Source organism: Ornithorhynchus anatinus, chromosome 7, assembly GCF_004115215.2.
Source record: "Ornithorhynchus anatinus isolate Pmale09 chromosome 7, mOrnAna1.pri.v4, whole genome shotgun sequence".
NCBI lineage: Eukaryota > Metazoa > Chordata > Mammalia > Monotremata > Ornithorhynchidae > Ornithorhynchus > Ornithorhynchus anatinus.
Genome location: NC_041734.1, coordinates 28827089 through 28850771, shown reverse-complemented (window position 1 = coordinate 28850771; position 23683 = coordinate 28827089). Strand labels below are relative to the sequence as shown.

At 42.9% G+C, this 23683-nt stretch overlaps 1 non-coding gene across 1 annotated transcript; it reads right to left on the bottom strand.

Annotated features, from left to right (window-relative positions):
* Positions 1-23176: 23176 nt before the first annotated feature.
* LOC114813580 lies at positions 23177-23314 on the bottom strand. The gene has a single exon (XR_003761297.1). It is a non-coding gene; the product is annotated as a small nucleolar RNA SNORA7 (small nucleolar RNA).
* Positions 23315-23683: the final 369 nt, after the last annotated feature.

Genomic DNA, 23683 nt, shown 5'->3' with positions numbered 1-23683 from the left:
CTGGAGCCAGACTTTGTGTCCTGCAGTTCTGTAATTGGGTAAGTACTGATGAGAGGATACAAGAAGATTTCCATGACATCCTCCAGAACCCATGGCCTAATGGAAAAATAATGGGCCTGGGAGTCAGAGGCCCTGGGTTCTAATCCTGTCTCTGACACTAACCTGCTGTGTGACTTTAGGCAAGTAACTTCACTTGTTTGGGACTCAATTCCCTCATCTGCAAAATGGGGATTTAATATTCGTTCTGCTTCTTCCTTAGATTGTGAGCCTCATGTGGGACCTGATTATCTTGTATCTACCCGAGCACTTAATACAATGCTTGGCAAATAGTAAGAGCTTACCAAATGCCACATTAATTGTTATTAATCATGTGGAAAATCATCCTTGGATAATATAAGATTGATTTAATGAACAGCAATGTCCTCTGCTCAATGAATGCATTTGGATTTGTGACCTTTGGGCATCTGATATTTGCCCCATGAAGATAAGCTCATTGTGGAATGGGAGTGTGTGTGCCAACTCTGAGGTTACTCTCCCAAGGGCTTAGTACAGTGTTCAGCACATAATAACAGTCAATAAATCCCACTGACTGATTTAGGTTTACATTCTACATTATAAATTATGTATTTATATTAATGTCTGTCTCCTCTTTTAGACTGTAAGCTCCACTGTGGGCAGGGAACATGTCTACCAACTCCACTGCATTGCCCTCTTCCAAACACTTAGTAAAATGCTCTGCACACACTAAGCACACAATAAATATGATTGATCGATTGTTGGCAAAATGTCATCCAAATGATCCAGGTGGCTGAATGTCAAACTTCCAGATAATGAAGACACATGTAAGAAACGTCAGCACAACCTTGCTAAGGCAAGAAGCCCACCTGCCACATTCACACTCTCTAATACAAATCTAACTGTAGCAAACACTATTCTTGGGGAATGAATGTGATGGTTGCCTTCCTTGACCTCCACCCTCCCTGTTAAAGATCTAGCATCCCTTAATACTGATCATTTTCTGACTCACAACCCATGATGGATCACCCATCAAGCCTTTATGATACTGAAATTTTCGGTCTGTACACTCCCCAAGGGATGCATACAGATGAAAATGCCAACCTTCTCACTGAACCTTGATTTTGTCTATCTTGCCTCTGATCCCTTGCCCTTGTCCTGCCTCTGGCCTGGAACACCATCCCCCCTCAAATCCAAAAGACAATGCCTCTCCCCTCCTTCAAAGTTTATTCAATAGCATTTATTGAGCGCTTACTATGTGCAGAGCACTGTACTAAGCGCTTGGAATGTACAAGTCGGCAACAGATAGAGACAGTCCCTGCCCTTTGACAGGCTTACAGTCTAATCGGGGGAGACAGGCAGACAAGAACAATGGCAATAAATAGAGTCAAGGGAAAGAGCATCTCATAAAAAACAATGGCAACTAAATAGAATCAGGGTGATGTACATCTCATTAAACAAAATAAACAAAATAAATAGGGTGATAAAGATATATACAGTTGAGCGGATGGGTACAGTGCTGAGGGGGTGGGACAGGAGACGGAAAGGGGGGAGAAGAGGGTTTAGCTGCAGAGAGGTGAAGGGGGGGTAGAGGGAGCAGAGGGAAAAAGGGGGGAGCTCAGCCTGGGAAGGCCTCTTGGAGGAGGTGAGCTTTAAGTAGGGATTTGAAGAGGGGAAGAGAATTAGATTGTCTGAGGTGAGGAGGGAGGGCATTTCAGGACCGCGGGAGGACGTGGCCCAGGGGTCGATGGCGGGATAGGCGAGACCGAGGGATGGTGAGGAGGTGGGCGGCAGAGGAGTGGAGCGTGCGAGGTGGGCAGTAGAAAGAGAGAAGGGAGGAGAAAAGTCTTATTGAAGGCACACCTTCTCCAAGAGGCCTTCCCTGAATAAGTCCTCTGTTCCTTCAACTCCCTTCTGCATTGCCCCGACTTGCTCCCTTTATTCACTCCCCACTCCCAGCCCCAAATCACTTATGTATGTACCTGTAATTTATTTATATTAATGTCTGTCTCCCCCTCTAGACTTTAAGCTCACTATGAGCAGGGAATGTGTCTCTTGCATTGTATTCTCCCAGGTGCTTAATACAGTGCTGTGCACACAGTAAGCACTCAGTGAACACGATTAAATAACTGACTGTTGAGAAGAAATGATAGGCTGGACTCTCTCTCCTCTATTCATTCAGCCCAGAGACGATCCATAGAGGACATTACCCAGTATTTCTCCTCCCAATATAATAAGAGTACACATCATTCAATTCTCATGGGCATATCTTTCCATTTTTTAACCATGGATAGGATCTTCCTATTACAGGTGGAGCAATAAATATAAACCCAATTTTAAGAATAGAAAATTAATGTGCAGAAAGATCTATCCCTAAGGGGCCCTGTTCTCCCAGAGATTGGGACTCAGAAGATAGTAGGTGTAATAATTGTGTAATTGGTTAAGCATTGTCCTGAGTACTGGGGTAGATACAAGATAACAGATACAAGAGAGGCAGCATGGTCTAGTGGATAGAACATGGGCCTGAAAGTCAGAAGGACCTAGGTTCTCATCCTGGCTCTGCCACTTGTCTGCTGTATGACCTTGGACAAGTAACTTCACTTCTCTGAGCCTCAGTTACCTCATCTGTAAATGGGGATTAAGGCTGACAGCCCCATGTGGGACAGGGACTGTGTCCATCATTTGCTTGTATCCACCCCAGTGATTAGTACAGTATGTGTGGTACATAGTAAGCACTTAACAAATACCACCTTGGGAAAGTTGAATGCTAGTACATTTTTTTAATGGTATTTGTTAGCTCTTAGTATGTGCCAGACACTGTTCCAAGTACTGGAATAGATCCAAAGAGATCAGGTAGGATATAGGCCATATCCCATATGGGACTCACAATCTTAATCTCCATTTTACTTCTCTGATTCTCAGAGAAGTTACGTGACTCAACCAGGGTCACACACAGCAGACATTTGAAGGAACCAGTATTAGAACATGTTACTTCATAGTCCTAAGTATTTATGAAGATGACGCAAGGCAAATCCAGTTGGGCTCTGAGGAAACCGGAGCTTGGCTGCAGTTTTACAAAGTTCAGTGTCTAACAGAACATACAACACTTTTAGCAAAAGCACCCCTCTGAAGCTTTCTGACATAATGAGCTTTCTTGTTCACCCAGGTCTCCATTGAGAGCTACTGGTGGATTGTTTGCTTTGCATTTTTCTTTCAGAAAATAAAGTAACATGGATTTTGATGCAGCAATAATTTTCCAAATTGATGCCGACAGCTAAATGTTTCCAAATTTCTGCTTGTACACTCTCATGAGTTGTATCTATAAAACGCTTGTGAAATGATGTAAGTTTCTGTGTCCGCTAGAATCAAGCGGAGTTTGATGACTGACCTTATTTTAATATGGCAGGTTGGGTCTGGACAGCTCATTAAATAAGCAGACTCAAAAGGATGCAGCATGTCAGGTGTTTCCATCTTGATGCATGCCACAGTTACTTACTGTGGCTTTTCCAACATTAGCTTGATAATCCAAGGGACAACTTGCTATTCTGAATACAGAACCTCCCTAACACCAGAAAACCCCAAAGACAAAAATAAAGTCCTAGAACTTCTGAAAAAAAATCCCAAATTAATGGATTTTTTTTAAAGAAATAGAAATCAAAATAAGGGCTAAGAAAATATGGACTTTGGGAATTGAACTCTTTCCTAACCCAAATTAAAGGATCTTGGCATGGAAAAAACCTCATCAGGCTATGTTTTTTTGTGTGTGTGTGTATATGTTTTTCTTTTAAGTTGAAGAAAAATATCCACCCTGGTACATTTAACTCTTTGCCAGTCTCTGCTACCCAGTGCTAAGATAATAAAAAGTTAAAAACAAAACCTTTCATTTACAGTGCAGTTTTTTAATTTCCCAAGTGTTTTACATCAGTTATTTCATGTTGTCCTCATGACATAGGTATGAAGTAGGTGTGGGCAGGAATTTTCCCCATTTTATAGAAGAGGAAACCGAGGTTCAGAAAGATTAAACTGACATGTCCAAGGTCTCCCAGTTGGTCAGTTGCAGATTTGGAATTGGAATCCAGATCTCATTGTGAAGTGCATGTGTGCGCTTCACTCATGTGAGAAGAATAGACAATAGCACGGAACACAAGCCACTGCTCCATGGAGATCTAAAAGGGGCATGTAACAAGCTATGAGGGTAGGAGTAATGTTTTAAAGACAGTATGAATGACAAGTTCAAACAATGTCTCACAGAAATGAATTGTTGAGAGACAGTGACAATCAATCAATGGTGTTTATTCACTTATTGAGCACTTGCTGTGTGCTGAACACTGTACTAAGGACTTTTTTGTTGTTGTAATTTTTATGGTACTTGTTCAGCAGTTACTAGGAGCCAGGTACTATATTAAGCACTGGTGCACATACAGGATATTTAGGTTGGACAGAGACCCTGTCCCACACGGGGATCACGGTCTATCAGAAGGAGGAGGATTTAATCCCCATTTTAAAATTACAAGGAAACTGGTGCCCGGAAAAATTAAGGGACTCACCTAGGTCACACAGTAGGCTAGTGGAGGAGTCAGAATCAGAACCCAGGACCTCCGGGTTCCAGGCTCTAGGTCATGTTGTTTCCCTGCTGCTTGGGAGAGTACAATACAATAGAATTGGTAGGCATGATCCCTTCCCTCAAGGAGCTTCCTCTAAAAGGGGAGGTAGACTTTAAAATAAATAGGGGATGCAGCCAAGTATAAGGTCATTTATTTAAGTGGTGTTGGGGTGGGGGCAGGAGGGAAACACTTAATTGTATAAGGGGTGGGACTAAATGCATGGATGAGGCAGTAGGGAGGGAAAACAAGGTGGGGAAGGTTTCCTGAAGGAGACATAATTTCAATAGAGCTTTAAAGATGGGGAGAGTGCTGTCTATTGTTTATGTAAGGTGGGAGGAGAAGGGGAATTCCAGTCAGAAGGGAAGGTGTGAACAAGGGGATGATAGCAGGTGAGGAGAAAGTGAGGAATAGTAAATGGGTTGGTTCTAGAGGAGTGATGCGTAGACAGCAAACTGAGAGGACTTGGTCTACATGAGCAAAGACTTCTAATAGGTCAGGATTCAAAGGCAGACTAGAAAACAGAAACAGCTTGGCTTGGGGTAAATATCTCAGTGCAGCAGAAAAACTGTCTTTACGGGCACACAGTGTGGAACGGAGGGTTAGTCACATATCTAGCTGCCTCTTCAGTCAGTCACATCCACAGGTATTGATACAACTTCATCAGAACTGACATCTTCCACAAGAAGGTATCTCTGTCTCTCCCATTCTCCCTTACTCCCTCTTTCTTTTTTCCTTTCTCTCTCCTTTCTTCCTCCTCCTTTTATTCTTTTTTTATCTCCTTTCTCTCTCCCTCTCTTCCTTCTCCCTCTTCTCTTTATCCCTTTTTCTTTTGCTCTCCTCTTCCTCCCTCTCTCTTCTTTCTCCCTCCTCTCTATCCCTCTTCTTTTTACTCTCTTTTCTCTCTCCCTCTCTCTCCCTTCTCCTTCCTCTCCTTATCCCTAATTTTTTCACTTCCTTTCTCTCTCTCCCTTTCACTGCCCCTTTCCCTCTCTTTTTCTTGCTCTTTTTCTCAGTCTCTTTATCTTTAGTCTCATTTTTCTCCGTGTGTGTGTGTGTGCGTGTGTGTGCCTTAAAGCAAGGCTGGGCTCAAAAAAAAGTACCAGACATAAACTAGCTTACCCTATGGGTGTCTAAGACTAAACACTCTGATAAACAGCTGCTGTTTTTCTCCTTCCTGTTCGAGATCATAATCTTTCATTCCTTATTGCTCTCCAGCTCTGCTTCCTTCAGCTGGCACTTACTGCTTTCATTCCTGCTTTTGTGGAGGTTTTCTTTGAAGCTAATCTGCAGCAGCAGTAGCAGCAGGTTTTAAATTAGATAAGAAAAATTAAAATAGTTTTCCATTAAAAAGTTATCATTTCCCTGTTGTGATATTTACCTTTACCCACCTAATTACAATGTTTTCCTGTTGAGTTGCTGGGATAGACATGACCAATGTGAGACTAATGGAGGACTTTTTTCATTGCTAAATTTCAAAAAAGAGATTGGAAAGTTTCTTTTCTGCTCCTATATAAGTGGCTCTGTCTTCCTATAAAGTCTTGAAGGTAAAAACGGATTTTTTAAAAAAAAGTTTGTTTGAGGTACGTTTGCTAACCATTCTCAACTCCATTACTGGACTTTCAAACTTTTGAAGCTGTTGGTAAGAGAAGAGCCAGATGTTTTTGGTGGAGTTAAACAATAACTTTGAAACAGAAATTGGAATTTTGGAATGTATATGTGAGACTCAGAAATGGTAATTGTCAAGATCTAAAAAAAGATCTTGTGTAGGACAACAAATGTACATCTCCAAGGCTGTGAAACTAATGGGGATTCATGGTTATGAACGATTGGAGACTGTATAGTCCCTATACTGTGAGTACAATCCTTTCCCTGGAGATTTTCATTCTGCCTCTAGAAGGTCCAGTGGGGGGGAAATCTGTTTGCTGATTTTCTGAAAATTTATTATTATTTTTAGGCTACAGAATTTGGTAGCATATCCTGCTGTGGGCAATTTACAACAAGAAAGAAAGAAGATGAGGAAACTCTGCACCTGGAATTCTTCCAGGGAAATTTAGACTCCCAAGGGGAGATGTGAAAAATATAGTTAATTCTGGGTGGTCTCAGTGGAGAGGCAGAGACATGGTGTTACTTTAATTGGTTATTGAAGAAGAAAATGAAGGTTGCCTAAAATCTTATCCCATGTTATGATTCAGGTGACAAAGTAGGCTTTCCTTGGCTTTCTCAGGATTGCTTAGTTTAGCGATATGAGGATAATTTTCAGCACTTTGCACCTCAAATTTAGGAGATACGTACATTTAAGAGGTAGCAAGATTGTTAGGTACAATGTCATCACATCCCTTACAAGGAGCTGAGATTTTGCCCTCTTCAATATGCTATGTGAAGTGTTTGCTCAGACCCTTTTTCTTCCAGCCAGCAATGTCATTGTATAAACTAGAGAAGTTAGCCAGCCAAGTTTCAATGACTACACTCTGTTGACATCAGCTGTGATAACTGGCCTGTTTCAGTCTTGATGGGCCCATAGCTTCATCATTCACAGGGATGCCAATTTGACATCTGAGTGTCAGCCAGACCACACCTGAAAGTTTCCTTGAGGCAACAATAAGCTCTTTTCTCTGCATCAGAGGAATGATATCTGAGGCAGACTCATGTCTGGGAAGAGACTATGTGGAGAAGAGCTTTCTTAATCTTGGTCTTTGTAGGGAAAAAAGGGGAAATATAGATTTGGTCCTTTGACCCACTGCAGAATAATATTAGGGAAAAAAGTCAGAAAACTGAGAAGAATTAGTCAGGAAGTGATGCCATTAACAGAAAATAATTTTACAATAATTTTTGGAATATTTAAAATCTCCCAAGCACTTAGTACAGTACTCTGCACACAGTAAGTGCCCAATAAATACCAATGATAAATTTAAGTGCTTACTATATGCCAGTCATGGTACTAAATTCTAAGCTAGATACAAGATATCGGGTCTGACACGGTCCTTGTCTCACAAAGGGTTCACAATCTAAGCAGAAGGACCTGACAGATATTGAATCCCCATTTTAAAGATGAGGAAATTGAAGGACAGAAAAGTTAAATGACTTTCCCAAGCTCACACAGTAGGCCAGTGGCAGAACTGGGATTAGAATAATAATTGTAGTATTTGTTAAGCGCTTACTGTGTTCCAGTCACTATACTAAATTGCTGGGGTAGATACAAGCATATCGGGTTGGACACAGTCCCTGTCCCATGTGGGGCTCACAATCTCAATCTCCATTTTACAGATGAGCTAATTGAGGCACACAGAAGTGAAGTGACTTACCCAACGTCACACAGCAGACAAGTGACAGACCCGGGATTAGAAACCCAGATCCTCTGACTCCCAGGCCTATGCTCTTTCCACTAGGCCACGTTGCTTTACAACCAAGAGATTATGGGAAAATATGAAATGGAAGAGATTACTGCTTTTCTGAAGTGAGAGGCCATGCCTCCAACCTCAATCAATCTCTTTTTGGAAGATCTGTTGCTGTGTTGAGTTGGATTTTTGAGTTCCTAGAGAGGCAGCCTCTCCTTGGGGGTAATTCTGTGGGCAAAACCCTCTCTAGTCTCCCCAGCTGTCCACCTGGACTCCCAGACCTGCTTAGCCCAGGTCTCTGACAAGACTTGAGTGTTTCTAAGTAGGATAGAAAGACCCTCAACTCAGGCCTTTCTGAGCCATCAGATCTCCCAAGTCTCTCTGGCCCTCTGAAGTCTCATCTTGCTTGTCTCCCCCTGACCACCATCTCCACTAGTCTCAGGGCTTCACCTTTTTGCACCTCTCCATACTCACAATTCAAATTTGGTTTCCGGGTTCACACTTTCCAGATCAAGAACTCATGGAAAGGTAAGGGACTCTCCCAAATGAAAGGCATCAGGCCCTTAACTAAGCCCTGAGGAGAAAGAAAAAGATTGCTATCAATCAATCGTATTTACTGAGCACTTACGGTATGCAGAGCACTGTACTAAGTGTTTGAAGAGTAGGAGCAGAGGAAGAAAGCTTTCCTTCAAGGACTGTAGGCTCACTGTAGGGAGGGATATTTCTGTTTATTGTTCTCTTTCAAGTGCTTAGTACAGTTCTCTGCACACAGTAAGCACTCAATAAATTCAATTGATGGACTAACTGAATCAAGAATCTTTTTAGGGTGGCGGGAACCGAATGGACAAAATCAGATAAGGGACGCTGAAGTAGAATGATCCTCTTAGGGAGAGAGACACCCGACTTGGAAATTCCATGTTGGCCTACAAAGAACAAGGTACTGTTTGACTCTGCTTGGCAAGAAACCAGAGTTTTTCAAGAGCACAGATTCCCGTTACCCACTTATTTGCTTACAGGAGACGCCCTCCCCCTCCATCATTTAAATTCAATAAACTGCACTTTTTTTGCTTCGGATGTATAACAAAATGAGTCACCATTCTGCCCAGTACAGCAACCTGACTGTGAAGCTTCTGGTGGAGACTAACAAAAAATAAACAGAAGGCCTGAGTGAAGAACGGGAACCCTGAGACAAAATTAGTCAGGGCTGTCTGGCAAACAGGTGAGAACACGGTGATCAGTTCCGTAGTGGTGAGCTGAAAAGCAGCCAGCGGTGTTTGGCAATTAATTCAATCATTCATTCATTCATGCATTCATGCATTCATTCATTCATTCATATTTATTGAGTGCTTACTATGTGCAGAGCACTGTATTAAGTGCTTGGGAGAGTACAATATAAAAATAAAGAAACACATTCCCTTCCCACAACAAGCTTACAGTCTAGACGGGGCTATGGACATTAACATAAATCAATATATTACAGATATATACAAAGGGCTGTGGGACTGGGAGGAGAGATGCTCCAGCAGGGATAAGTGGATTAATTAGTGGCACATTGGTCTTTAATAATGATATTTATCAAGCGCTTACTTTGTGCCAATTACTGTGCTAAGCACTGGTATAGGTACATGATAATCAGATTGGACACAATCCACATTCTATATGGGATTTACAATCTAAGTAGGAGGAAGAACAGATTTTTAATGCCCATTTTATGAAGGAGGAAAATGAGGTGCAGAGAGAAGTAAAGTGACTTGCCCAAAGTCACACAGCAGACCTGACAGAAGCGGCGTTAGAACTCAGATCCTCTGACTCAGCTCTGTCGGTAGAGTATGAGCCTCTTTATCACAAGTTCATGGGTTCGAGCCCTTGTTAGGCACAAATGTCTCCTTTAGACTGTAAACTCGTTGTGCGCAGGGAAAGGGTATACCAACTTTGTTATAGTGTACTCTCCCACGTGCTTAGTACAGTGTTCTGCACACAGTAAGCACTCAATAAATATGAATGAATGATTCCCAGGCCCATGCAATTTTCACTAGGCCACACTGCTTCTCACAGTTCTTTACCAGGTGTTGCTTGGGAGAGGTGAAAAATTGCCCCTAGCCCTCTCTTTTGCAGTGTTTCATTTGAACAGCTCCTCACCTCTACAAAGGGAAATGGCTTCTATCTTAAAAAGATTAAAATGAAAGAAAGATAGTCTTTGAAGCACTATCATGAAGACCAGATTTTCCTAATCTACTCCATCGGTCTTCCACCATGGGAAAACTAGTTGACTTAATTGAAATAGCTTTCTCAGACCGGATGTGAAAATGGCTCTGACTCTCTCTTCAAGAGTAAACCCAAGTTGCTCTGAAGTCCCTCAATCTGAAAGGCATTTTTAGGTGTCCTGCTCAACACGATCCCCAGTGAGCTACTCATGACCTGCTGGGCTGCTCTGAAGTCAGAATCAGGCAATTATATTCCTCATGTCTGCGCTGATATTACATTTTGGACTCGAGACCTCAGTTGGAAATGGACATCTTTCTTTCAAGTGTATCAAGCCATCAAATGAAAAGCTCTAGTGTTAGATTTCCTGGCTTCTCTGCCTGAACGATCTCACATTTGTAGACTGTGCACTTGGAGATAGGTGGGTTCTTAGAGGGCTGAAGTCTTTGGCTCCAGTATCATCACTGGGGATGACATACCAAGGTGCTAGGGGTGATGATCACAAAGTCGATCCAGTCTCTAAATATAAAATCAGCGGCGTAGCCGCAAGCCGAAAATTGTTTTTAAAAAAGGGAAAAATCAAAACAGGACAATAAGCATTTAGTAATAGAGTGTTTCTTGGCACAGTCATTCTTTACCTATCAATGACTCCATCCAAAATTCTAATTGGCAAGTTTTTAGCGTACAAAGAACTGACACAGATATCTCTTCACCACCATCAGTTTGTTAAGATTCAGAAGTCTGGTGAGGGATATTGTATGATATGAAAATTTTGTCTGAGGTGAGAAATTTAGAAATTTGTAGAACTTAGGTAGATGTCTCAGAGTTATCTAGTAAGTTGAAGCCAAGTTATATAATTAGTAGCTATTAGATAGAAGTCAATCAATCAGTGGTATTTATCGAGTGCTTACTATGTGTGGAGCACTGTACTAAACATTTGGAAGAGTGCAATGAAATAGAGTTGATGGATTATCTTGCTTCTCTATGTATCTGGACATGGGTGGTGTTCATTTAAATGTCCATGGACTCTAAAAACATGCATATAACTACTTGAGTCCCTTCTCTGCTTGGAAGGTAAGAAAGGGCGTGGGTTTATGGGAGAAAGTACTGATCAAACTGCAGCATGGCCTAGTGGAAAGAGCATGGGCCAGGGAGTAGTCAGAGGACCTGTGTTTTAATCCTGAATTCACCAAGTGTCTGCTATGTGACCTTAGTTAACTCACTTAACTTTTCTAGGTCTCAGTTGCCTCTGTTGTAAAATGGGATTAAGACTGTGAGCCCTAAATTGGACAGGGACTGTGTCCAACCAAATTATCTTGTATCCACCCCAGCACTTAGTTTAGTGTCTGGCACATAGTAAGCACTGAACTAACACCCCCTTCCCCCCTGCCAAAATTGTGGGAAGCTGAGTGGATTAGGGGAAAGAGTATAGGTCTGTGATTCAGAAGAATAGGGTCCTAATTCTTATTCTACTACCTGGTTCTTGTATGACCTTGGGAAAGTCACTTGACTTCTCATTTCCTCAGTTCCTTCAATTTTTTAAATACTAATGTTGGTATTTAGCGATTACTGTGTGCAGATGGGGATTAAATATCTGTTCTCCCTCATACTTAGACTTTGATACCCATGTGGGACAGAGACTATGTCTAACCTTTTTATCTTGTATTTTCCCCAACACTTTGTTCAGTGCTTGGCATAGATAATAAGCACTTAAATAAATATTACAGTTAGACTTTATCTAGACCGTATCAACACTGCTAGCTCATTATGGGAGGGAAATGTATCTACCAACTCTAGTTATACTGTTAATTTGTAGCCTCTCAAGCATTTAGTATAGTACTCTGCACACAGTAAGGGCTCACTACATGCAACTGACTGAATTATGATGGATGGAATTATTATTTTTGTGTTGATAGGAATGTAAAGATCCAGAGCCTGCGTCCACCTAAATCAGAGAAAGGGGGAGAGAAAAAGGATCTGTACTAAAAGTTCCAATAGTTCTAGCATCAATAAATTCCAAACATTTATATTTCCAAAAATCAAAATTAGCTCATCCACACCCTCAGCCACTGAAAATAATCAACTGAATTTGTGTAAATGATCAGTCAATCAAACAATTAGTGGTATTTATCTAGTGTTTACTGTGTGCAGAGCACTGTACTAAGAGTTTGGGAGAGTACAATACAGAGCTTAGTAAAGTGCTCTGCACATAGTAAGCACTCAATAAATACTATTGAATGAATTGAATGAATGAATGAACTCAGTTGGTAGACATGTTTCCTGCCTACAAGGAGCTTACAGTTTGAACTCATGCTGGCTGACTGGAAGACAGTGTGTAACCAACCCATTTTGGCTGCAGCCCACAGAGAGAAGTTATATCTGGGTATCAGGATTATGAAGGAACATGGCGTAGTGGATGGAGCACAAGCCTGGGAGTCAGAAGGTCATGGGTTCTAATGCCGGCTCCTCCACTTGTTTGCTCTATGACCTTGGGCAAGTCACTTCACTTCCCTGGGCCTCAGCTCCCTCATCTGTAGGAGATTGAGACTGTGAGCCCCACATGGGAAAGGGACTGCATCCAACCCAATTTGCTTGTATCCATCCTAGTGCTCAGTACAGTGCCTGGCACATATTAAGTGCTTAATAAATAACATTATAATATTTATTGCCATTGTTCTCGTCTGTCCGTCTCCCCCGATTAGACTGTAAGCCCGTCAAACGGCAGGGACTGTCTCTATCTGTTGCCGACTTGTTCATCCCAAGCGCTTAGTACAGTGCTCTGCACATAGTAAGCGCTCAATAAATACTATTGAATGAATAATAATAATTATATTATCATCTATCCCCCAAGGTCTCTGAACCCAAGTTAGCTTGAGTTCTGGATCTCATCATCCCAACATGACAAGATGCCTGAGGTTCCCTTGTGACTTTAAATCACTTTACCCTTACCTAACTTACCTTGCTGCTCTCCAATTAACACCCAGCCCAAACACTTCACTCCTCTAAAGACAACCTATTCACTGTACCTCTAGCTAGCCTATCTCACTGCCAACCTTTTGCCCATGTCCCACCTCTGTCCTGGAATGCCCTATTCTTCATACCTGACAGACTATCACTCTCCCCACAATTAAAGGCTTACTGAAGGCACATCTCTGAGGCCTTCCCTTTCTAAGCCCTCATTTCCCCTTCTCTCACTCCCATCTGTATCACCCTTGTATCTAATAATGTTGGCATTTGTTAAGTGCTTACTATGTGCCAAGCACTGTTCTAAGCTCTGGGGTAGATACAGGATAATCAGGTTGTCCCACATGAGGCTCACAGTTAATCCCCATTTTACAGATGAGGTAACTGAGGCACTGAGAAGTTAAGTGACTTGCCCACAGTCACACAGCTGACAAGTGGCAGAGCCGGGATTCGAATTCATGACCTCTGACTCCGAAGCCCAGGCTCTTTCCACTGAGCCACTCTGCTTCCATTCCTGAATTTCTTCCTTCAATTCATCCCTCCCTCAGCCCCACAGAGCATATGTATATATCTGTAATCTATTTACATTAACGTTGGTAGCCCCCTCTAGACTGTAAGCTTCCTGAAGGCAGAGAATGTGCCTGTTGAATTGTTTTATTGCATTCTACCAAGTGCTTAGTACAGTGCTCTGCATTTAGTATGCCCTCAATAAGTATGAATGATTCATTGATTGATGGATGGATGAGTGGTGTCCATTAGTTAATTGTAATTTATTGAGTTCTTACTGGGTGCAGAGCCCTGTACTAACTGCTTGGGAGAGTAAAAGAACACAGTGAATCGACACATTCCCTGCTCACAATGAGCTTAATTTCTAGAGAGGGTGACAAATATCAGTATGAATAAACTACAGCTATGTGTCTAAGTACTGGGGATCTGGGAGGGGGGATGAATAAAGGGAACAAGTCAGGGCGAGGTAGAAGGGAGTGGGAGAAAAGGAAAGGGGGGTGCTTAGTCAGGGAAGGCCTGTTGGAGGAGATGTGCCTTCAATAAGGCTTTGAAGGAGGGGAGATAATTGCCTGTCAGAAATGAGGAGGGAGGTCCTTCCAAGTCAGAGGCATGATGTGGGTGAGAGACCGGTGGCGAGATAGACAAGATCAAGGTACAGTGGGAAGAGAAAGAGGATTCCCCTGGAATCCAGGATCAATCTGGGTGGGAGATGCATTCAAATCAAGGCTGAAGTAGTTCATTCCTTGTATATCAGTGCTGCAATCAGCCCTACAGCATAGAGCAGAGAATTCCCTCCATACTGGGGGAGGGACCTGAGCCTATGGAAGCTGACAGACATTTCCTCTTAGAGACTAGACTACTGAAGGCCTAACAGACAGATGCTGTTCTCCAGAACATATGACCTGGAGGGTCCAGGATTCTGGGCTCCTGTCACCATCCCCCCGACTCCCAACTCCACTTTCAGACTGTGGAAGGGGCTTCTCTTCCATCGCACCTGAGTAAATACACGCTCTATGTGACCTGCACCTCCCTAATGTAGCTGAGAAACTCTCAGCCATCCCCCAGCATGCTCTCTGTGCACAGAGCTGGGTGTAAAAGTCACTGTCCTGTCATCTCAGCCCTTCTTCACCCCCAGAGCCGAATGAAACATCCAGCATTTGCAGCCTTGCCTCCCTGAACACTCTTGGCACCCCACACTGTGGCTGAGCGAACTGCCTTTTCTCTCCCACACTCAGGACTGGCACCAGCTCCCCTCTGCACCTCTGTGGAGACCCCCAACCTGCCCCGCTCTCCATTTTCCCGATGGGAAGGAGAACAGCACCTGCAATATCAGGCATCCTATAACCTTGGAAAGGCTGGTGACTGTGGCTGTCAACTCTGAATCACAAAGAAAAATTCTGCTCCTCTAGCCATGGCTCCCTACTGACTTTGGTTTTAATTTTCTATATTATGCATTATGACTTCCCTTTGCCTATCTATCAAGCTGCCTGCTTTTTACCTTCAAGGCTTTTTCCATTAGGCCACGCTGTTCCTAGTTAAACAATGTCGGTAGACCAATGAGTGCTTCTGAGTGGGGAGAAGAGATTCAACCTTTAAGAACATTCAGAGATCTTGAAGGAGTCTGATGGTGTGAGTTCATTTTGAGCAGGGGATGTTCTGCCAACTATGTGGTGTTTTACCCTGCCAACCGCTTAGTATGGTTCTCTGCAAACAGTAAGCGCTCAGTAGATATGATTGATATTGTTGGTATTTGTTAAGCGCTTACTATGTGCAGAGCACTGTTCTAAGCGCTGGGGTAGATATAGGGTAATCAGGTTGTCCCACGTGAGGCTCACAGTAAATCCCCATTTTACAGATGAGGTAACTGAGGCACAGAGAAGTCAAGTGACTTGCCCACAGTCACACAGCTGACAGGTGGCAAAGCCGGGAGTCGAACCCATGACCTCTGACTCTGAAGCCCAGGCTCTTTCCACTGAGCCACGCTGCTTCCCATAATAATGTTGGTATTTGTTAAGCACTTACTATGTGCAGAGCACTGTTGTAAGCACTGGGGTAGATACAGGGTAATCAAGTTGTCTCACGTGAGGCTCACAGTAAATCCCCATTTTACAGATGAGGTAACTGAGGCACAGAGAAGTGAAGTGACTTGTCCTCAGTCACACAGCTGACAAGTGGCAGAGCCGGGATTCGAACCCATGACCTCTGACTCCCAAGCCCGGGCTCTTTCCACTGAGCCACACTGCTTCTCTTGAATGATTGATTGATTGATAAAGATATAGTGGGTGAGGTTGGCACTAACTCTTATGGAACCTCTGTCCAACCTGATTAACTTGCATCCACCCCAGTGCTTAGAACAGTGCTTGACATATCGTAATAGTAATAATAGTAATTATGGTATTTGTTAAGCTCTTACTGTGTGTCAAGCACTGTTCTAAGTGCTGGGGTAGATACAGGTAATCAGGTTGTCCCACGTGGGGTTTACACTTTTAATCCCAATTTTACAGATGAGGTAACTGAGGCACAGGGAAGTTAAGTGATTTACCCAAGGTCACACAGCAGACAAGGGGTGGAGCTGGCATTAGAACCCACGTCCTGTCACTCCCAAGCCCGTGCTCATTCCACTAAGCCACCACCACTTAGCAAATATACTACTACTACTAATAATAGTACTAATCTGAAAAATATCATGCTGCTTCAGGATTTAAAAATCTAAAAAGACAGGGAGTTCAGTAGAGAACAGGAGATATTAGCATACCTCTCACTATTTTCAAGGCCTACCCATTTTAAAAAGGCAATTAGCAGTGGGGGCTTTCCCTAGAAAGGAGGTATAACAACACAGAAAAAAATTGATGTGCGATTTTCAAGAGTCTTTTTAATTGAATTCATTTGGAGCTGTTCAAACGTTGAGTCTCTATGAGGCACTTATAAAAACAGAGGTTGTTCTAGCACAACTTTCAGTCACTTTGCTTTTTTTTATGGGTCTTATATTAGCAACAAAGTCTAGAATCTTGTTAATAAAACCTAGGGCTGTTTCATTCCTCCCCTCTCCCCCCCCCCCCCCCCCCCCCGCCCCAGGGATGGATTTTTATAATGGTAATGCTGTCAGAGTGTGTGGTTTCCCTAATTTAGTTAAGCAGGATCTTTCTGAAACTCACTTTTGAGTTTTTTCCTTAGATGTGCCAACATCAAACAATCCATCTACACACTTGAAGTCCCTTCTTTCAAAGTGGCTGGAATCTTGAAAGCGGTTACAGATTTGAGGAGCCTCTTGGGATTTTGGACTCAGTGTTGGTTTGAGGTCATCAGATTTGGTGGGAAAAGAACTGCCTATGTATAAAACATAAGGCATTTTATTCAATAGTATTTATTTATTGAGTGCTTACTATGTGCAGAGCACTGTACTAAGCGCTTGGAATGTAAAATTGGTAACAGATAGACAGTCCCTGCCCTTTGATGGGCTTACAGTCTAATCGGAGGGGGCGGGGAGACAGACAAAAACAATAGCAATAAATAGAATCAAGGGGATGAACATCTCATTAAAATAATAGCAAATAAATAGAATCAAGGTGATTACACCTAGACAGGGACCGTGCCTATTTTCCACTTGTGTCTCCTCATCTGGCACTTAGTATAGTGAGCTACACAGAGTAAGTTCTTAATAGATGTGACTGTTAGTCTTTTCAGACATATTTCCTGAGCATCTGCTGTGTGCAGAGCACTGTACTAAGTGCTTGGGAGGGTACAATAAAGCAATATGACAGGCACATTCCCTTCCCACAATGAGTTTATAGTCTATTATTACTTCTACCACTACCACTACTGTTCTACTTCCTACTACCACTCGTATTCCTACTACTACCACTACTATCACTTCCAGGATTTTAATGTGACCAGAGTAACAATCACAATTTTCAAGACCCAATTCTGTTCTACTGTCCTCTTTTCTTTTCTCTCATTTTCCCTCTGTCTTTCTTTCTCCTCACTTCCTCCTTCCCCTTCTCTCCTCCTCCCTGTTCCTGCCCTTGGAAATATTCTCCCTCTCTCTGTATCCCACTTCACATTTCTATTTCTGCCCCGTCCACTGGAGGCCTCCTTTCAGCCCTGCTTTATGGTCATCTTACTTGGATTTCCTGCTCCCTCTCCAGTAATTCCACATTTCTAGAGTAAAACAAGCTACCAACTAACACTTTGGTAGTGTAATAACTCCTGTATTCATTAAGCACTTACTATGTGCCAAGTACTGCTAAGTGTAATGCACGGTGATCCAATCAAACTTTCACAATGTGGGGCTCAATCACATTCCTGTTTCATAGTAGAGGAAACGGAGGCACAGAGAGGTTAAAGTGACTTACCCAAGGTCACACAGCCGGTCAGTGGCAAAGCTGGGACTAGAATCCAGGTGTCCTGATTCAAGCCTCAAGTTCTTTCCACCAGGTCACACTGCCCACTGAAATTTTGGCAAGGTTTGGTGGCCAGTTTCTCTGCCAGGAGGACTTCCCCAAATGGTACTGGATTGGGGATGACTAGGGCATTTTTTCTCTGATACTTGCCTGCTATGTGACCTGGGACAAGTCACTTAATTTCTCCATGCCTCAATTTCTTCATCTGCAAAATGAGGATTCAATATATGTTCTCCCTCCTACCTGACTGTGAGCTCCAAGAGGGACAGGGACTGTGTCCATCCCAATTAACTTGAAACTTCCCCAACACTTAGAACAGTGACACATAGCAAGAGCTTAATAAATATCATTATTTATTAAAATCCTAGATTGAGTCCCCCCCCATTTCTCTCTGCTCCTCCTCTCCTCTCCATTCTCCCTTCTCCCAGCCTCTGCTCTTCCCCCTTCCCCTCCCCTCGGCACTGTGCATATTTGTATATATTATTTATTACTCTATTTACTTTGTTAATGATGTGTATATATCTATGATTTTATTTATCTTGATGATATCTACGCCAGACTACTTGTTTTGTTTTGTTCTGTTTTGCTTTGCTGTCTGTCTCCCCCGTTTAGACTGCAAGCCCAATATTGGGCAGAGATTGTCTCTATCTATTGCCAAATTGTATGTTCCCAGCACTTATACAATGCTCTGCAAATAGTAAGCGCTTAATAAATACTATTGACTGAATGACTGAATGAATATCACAAAAAATGAAAAAAACAAAGGAAGGTTAAAATAAAATACAGGAAAGGAAAGCACCAAGTATAAGTATTTGTACAAATGTGTTGTGGGGATTCGGGTTGGGTGGGACTTGAGAGAAGGCTTCCTAGAGGAGATGTGATTTTAGGAAGGAACAAGAAGAGGAGGCATTTAGTACAGGGGAGTGCTTAATGAATTCTACCATGACTACTATTACTACTACAACGATGACGACTACTATTAGTATTACTACTGCTGCTGCTACTACTACTATTTCTGGAGTCACTCTTGGCACCCAAGGCACAATCTTGGGGGTTTACATGCTTCACGGAAACAGGGAGGCAGCATAGCCTAATAATAATAAAAATAATAATGTTGGTATTTGTTAAGCGCTTACTAGGTGCAGAGCACTGTTCTAAGCGCTGGGATAGATACAGGGTAATCAGGTTGTCTTAATCCCCATTTTACAGATGAGGGAACTGAGGCCCAGAGAAGTGAAGTGACTTGCTCACAGTCACACAACTGACAAGTGGCAGAGCCGGAATTCGAATCCATGAACTCTGGCTCCCAAGCCCATGCTCTTTCCACTGAGCCACACTACTTCTCTATGAAAAGAGCCTGGGAGCCAGAGGACCTGAGTTCTAATGTCCTGCTCTGCCTAGAACCTGCTGTGTTACCTTGGGCAAGTCAATTAACTTCTTTATGCCTCAGTTCCCTCACCTGCAAAATGGAGACTGAATACCTGTTTGCCCTCCTACTTAGACTGTGAGCCCCAACGTGAGACCTGATTATCTCATCTCTACCCCAGAGGTTATATGGTGCTTGGCACATGTAATCACTTAGCAAATATGATATTATTATTATCCGATAAATCCCTACCAAGTGGAAACACTGAAGAAAGTCTCGGCAACCCATCAGCATCTCCAATAAGAAATCATTAGGGTTCAAAAAACACCAACTCTGCTAATATTGGGAGATCCTTGCACCTAAATCCTTGAAGTCTTTGATTTCCCCAGGCCCCTCACCATATGACTAGGTGACCTCAGCCATCCTAAATTGGAGGTTACTCTTCACCATGAATCCATCACCCCTTTGAGAATCTTATTTTGTGGGGAGAAAACCACTTCAAGTAATTTTGTTTCCAAATTTTACTCCTTCATATCCAGGGTTGCTCACCCTAGGAAGAGGGAAGAAGAAAATGGGACAATGAAGAAGATGAACGGTCCCTGATTCTATTTATTTGCCATTGTTTTTATGAGATGTTCGTCCCCTTGACTCTATTTATTGCCATTGTTCTTGTCTGCCTGTCTCCCCCGATTAGACTGTAAGCCCGTCAAAGGGCAGGGACTGTCTCTATCTGTTGCTGATTTGTACCTTCCAAGCGCTTAGTACAGTGCTCTGCACATAGTAAGCGCTCAATAATACTATAAACTCTCAATAAACACTATTGAATGAATGAAAGCAATAGAAGGAGATTAAGAGCAGGGAATTCATGGAAATGGATCTCTTTTCAAATGCACAATGAGGAAGACACTAACGAGCCCTTCCAGAAAGGGTGGTGGGTTGTCATCCAGGGCAGGGATGGAGACACAGTACTTTCTCCTGATCAATTTGCAAATTGCTCCTTTACTGGTCCGTGCCCTGTTTGCTTCCAAGAGGCAGCTTGACCTAGCGGGGGAAGCACTGGACTGGGAGTCATAAAATCTAAATTCTAATCCCAGCTCCTCCACTTGCTGGCTGAGTGACCTTGGGCAAGTCACTTAGCTTCTCTGTCCCTTGGGTGCCCCACCAGCAAATTGGGGGTTTAGACTGTGAGCCTCATGTGGGACAGGGACTCTGTTTGATTTGATGGTATTAGATCTACCCCAGTGCTTCAATCAATCAGATGCTTTTATTGAGCTCTTACTACTGTAGTAAGAGCACTGTATTAAGCACTAAGGAGAGTACAATATTACAGAGTTGGTAGACACATTCCCTGCCCACAGTGAACTTACAGTCTAGAGAGGGAGACAGAAATTAATAAAAATAAATGTTATGGTTACATACATAACTGCTGTGGGACTGAGGGAAGGGTGAATGAAAGGAGCAAATCCAAGTTCAGGGGAGATGCAGAAGAGAGTGGGAGAAGAGGAAATGAGGGCTTGGTCAGGGAAGGCCTCTTGGAGAAGATGAGGCTTCAATAAGTCTTTGAATGTTGGGGGCGAAATTTTCTGTGGGATATGAAGAGGGAGGGTGTTCCAGGCAGAATCAGGGCATGAACAAGATGTCAGTGGTAAGATAGATGAGATGGAGAAACAGTGAGTAGGATGGCTTTAAAAGAATGAAGTGTTAAGCTTGGTTATAGTAGGAGAGCAGTGAGATAACGTAGGAGGAGAAAAGCTGATTGAGTGCTTTGAAGCCTTTGTTAATGACATTCTGTTTGATGCAGAGATGGGCAATGCCTGAGGAGTGGGGAAACATGGACTTAATGTTTTTGTAGAAAAATGATCAAGGCAGCAGAGTGAAGTATGGACTGAAGTGAGGAAAGACAGGAGGCAGGGAGGTCAGCAAGGAGCCTGATACCATAATCCAGTATAGGATAAGTGCTTGGATTAATGAGGTAGCAGTTTAGATGGAGAGGAAAGGGTAGATTTTAGTAATGTCATGAAGGCTGAATCTATTGGATTTAGTGACAGATTGAATATGTGGGTTGAATGAGAGAAATGAGTCAAGGATAATGCCAAGTTTACAGGCTTGTGATACAGGAAGGATGGTGGTGCTGCCTACAGTGATGGAAAAGTCATGGGGAGGACATGGTTTGGGTGGGAAGATAAGGAGTTCTGTTTTGCACTTGTTAAATTTGAAATGTTGGGGGAACATCTAAGTAAAGCTGTCCTGAAGGCAGGAGGAAATGCCAGGCTGCATAGGAGAGAGATCAGGGCAGGAGTTGTAGATTTGGGAATCATCCACATAGAGATGGTAGTTGAAGCCAAGGGAGTGAATGAGTTTTCCAAGGGAATGGGTGTAGATGGAGAATAGAAGGGAATTTGAACTGAACTTTGAGGAACCCCCACAGTTAAGGGGTGAGAAACAATGGAGCAATGCATGAAAGATACTGAGAATGAGCAACCAGAGGCGAATCAGCTGAGGACAGTTTCAGTGAAGTTGAGGTTGGAAAAAGTTTCCAGGGGAAGGGAGTGGTCAGTGTCAAATGCATCTGAAAATCTGAGGAGGATTAGTATGGAGTAGAGGCCGTTTGATTTGGCAAGAAGGTGATCATTGGTAACCTTTGAGAGAGTAGTTTCTGTGGAGTGAAGGGGATGGAAGCCAGATTGGAGTGTGTGAAGGAAAGAACTGGAGAAGTGGAACTGGAGAAAGTAGGTGTACACAATCAGCTCAAGGAGTTTGGAGAAGAGCTTTAGGTGGTAAATGGGGTGGTGATTGGAGGGAGCCATGGGAACAAGGGAAGTTTTTTAAAGGATAGGGAAGACATGAGTGTGTTTGAAAGCAGTGGGGAAGAAGCACTTAGGAGCAAACAGTTGAAGATGGCAGTCAAAGTGGGAAGAAGGGAGAGGACAGATGTTTTGATAAGGTGCGAAGGGATGGGTTTGGATGAGCAGGTGGAGGGGGTGGATTTTGAAGGAAGGCAGGAGATCTCTTGAGATTCTGCTGGGAAAGATGGGAGAGTTGAAGTAGTGGCTGGAGGAGAAAGAGACTGGAGAGAAGCAGGGAAGATTTTAGGGAGATCATGCTCGATACATAGTAAGAATTTAACAAATACCACCGTAATGATTATTACCATCTACATTGCTAGGAGGATTTGGAGGGTTTAGATCATGAACCCTTCCAGAGCTGAAGCTGATACAGAAAGTTTGTCAGTGGTCCATAACAATGATGCTGACAAAGTCTCCATTCATTCATTCATTCAATCATATTTATTGAGCCTATACTGTGTGCAGAGCACTGTATTAAGTGCTTGGGAGAGTACAGTACAATAGTAAACATACACATTCCCTGCCCACAGCTAGCTTACACTCTAGAGGGGGAGACAGTCTTGTCTCATGATTCATTCATTCATTCAATAGTATTTATTGAGCGCTTACTATGTGCAGAGCACTGTACTAAGCACTTGGAATGAACAAGTCGGCAACAGATAGAGACAGTCCCTGCCATTTGACGGGCTTACAGTCTAATCGGGGGAGATGGACAGGGAAGAACAATGGCAATAAATAGAGTCAAGGGGAAGAACATCTCGTAAAAACAATGGCATGATGTCGAGTCGTCTTCGACCCATAGTGACCCTATGGACAAATCTCTTCCAGAACGGCCCACCTCCATCTGCAATTGCTGTGGAAGTGTATCCACAGAGTTTTCTGCAGTAAACTTGAGTCTCCACACTCAACTCTCTCCCATGCCACTGCTGCTGTTTTGACTTGTAGCAGACTGCCTTCCACTCGCTAGCCACTGGCCAATATAAGAATGGAATGTGTATGCCTCTGCTTGACTCTCCCTCCCATAGTCAAGACTGATAGAGTACTGGAAACTCTCCAGGTATGACCCTGAGAGATGCGGGGAGACAGACATTGATATAAATAAATAACTGGTCCCAAGACTTCAGAACTCAGAACCTTCACAGATGAATTTATTATAGTGTTAGTATACATTACCTGCTGTACTCTCCCTTCCCTGCCCAATGGGTTTCTTATGCTCATGATCTGTTAACAGGGGTGCAGCAATGATTGGACTTAGCTACAGTGGATTTACTGAGAAGTGGTATGGCCTAATGGTTAGAGCACAGGCCTGGGAATTAGAGAACCTAGGTTCTAATCCTGGCTCTGCCACTTGTTTTCTGGGTGACCTTGGGTAAGTCACTAACTTCTCTCTGCTTCAGGGACCTCATCTGTAAAATGGGGATTAAGACTCTGAGTCCCACTTGGG